Here is a 1,302-nt window from a genome sequence, read left to right as displayed (position 1 = left end):
TTCCAGGTACAGTTACGTGTAGAGTAGAACAGAAAAAGACACTAATCCTGGGTTAGTCTGAAGTGTGCAGTGCTTAGCACACTTGGCAGGCAGAAACAGTCCAGTTCTGGTGTGTAATCCTGTCCCAATACCTCCTGCTGCTTCACTCTTCCAAGGAGAACACTGACCATTTCTGCCTGTTCTCCACCCTGGTCCAATATGGCCAAAATATGGCTTAAGAGCAATGAAAACACAGCTCCACAATTTGGAGGCATGAAAGATTTTGACTCATTTTATTCTGTCCATGGGAGGAAGCAAGGCAGGAGGATCACGGCCTCACCAACCTAGTGGCATTCTATGGTGGAGTGACTACATCAGTGGACAAGGGAAGAGCTATGGATGGCATCTAACTGGAGTTCTATAAGGCCTTTGACACAGTCCTGCACAACATCCTTCTCCCTAAACTGGAGAGATAGGGATTTGATGGGTGGACTGTTCAGTGGATGAGGAATTGGTTGGATGGTGACATCCAGAGGGTAGTGGTCAATGGCTCGATGTCCAGACGGAGATTGGTGACAACTGGTGTCCCTCAGGGGTCTGTACTGGGACCAGTACTGTTCAATATCTCATCAATGATATAGAAGACAGTTGGATTGAGTTAATCCTCAGCAAGTTTGCAGATGACACCAAACTGAGTGGTGTGGTTGACATGCCTGAGGGATGAGATGCCATCCAGAGGGATCTGGACAAATTCAAGAAGTGGGCTGGTGTGAACCTCATGAGGTTCAACAAGGTCAAGTGCAAAGTCCTGCACCTGGGTGGAGGCAACCCCTGGTATCAACACAGGCTGGGTGAGAATGGCTGGAGAGCAGCCCTGAGGAGAAGGACTTGGGGTGCTGGGGGAGGAGAAGCTGAACATGAGGCGGCAACGTGCGCTGGCAGCACAGAGGCCAATAACCGTGTCCTGGGCTGCACCCAGAGCAGCGTGGGCAGCAGGTGGAGGGAGGGGATTCTGCCCCTCTGCTCCGCTCTCCTGAGACCCCACCTGCAGTGCTGCCTCCAGCTCTGGGGTCCTCAGCACAGGAAAGACACTGACCTGTTGGAATGGGTCCAGAGGAGGCCAAAGAAATTATCAGAGGGCTGGACACCTCTCCTATGATGCTGGGAGACACTGTCACCTCCAATCTGTGGACTGCCCCTGGAGGTCTCCTCCTCCCATTCCTCTGAGGGAGACAAGTCCGTACCTGGCAGATCTCAGCTGGGACATTGTAGTATGTCCATAGTGTCAGAAAGTTTAACTATTCCTCTTACACTTTTGAAACT

Source organism: Antrostomus carolinensis, unplaced genomic scaffold (assembly GCF_000700745.2).
Source record: "Antrostomus carolinensis isolate BGI_N321 unplaced genomic scaffold, ASM70074v2 scaffold21852, whole genome shotgun sequence".
NCBI lineage: Eukaryota > Metazoa > Chordata > Aves > Caprimulgiformes > Caprimulgidae > Antrostomus > Antrostomus carolinensis.
This window is presented reverse-complemented; position numbering follows the sequence as displayed.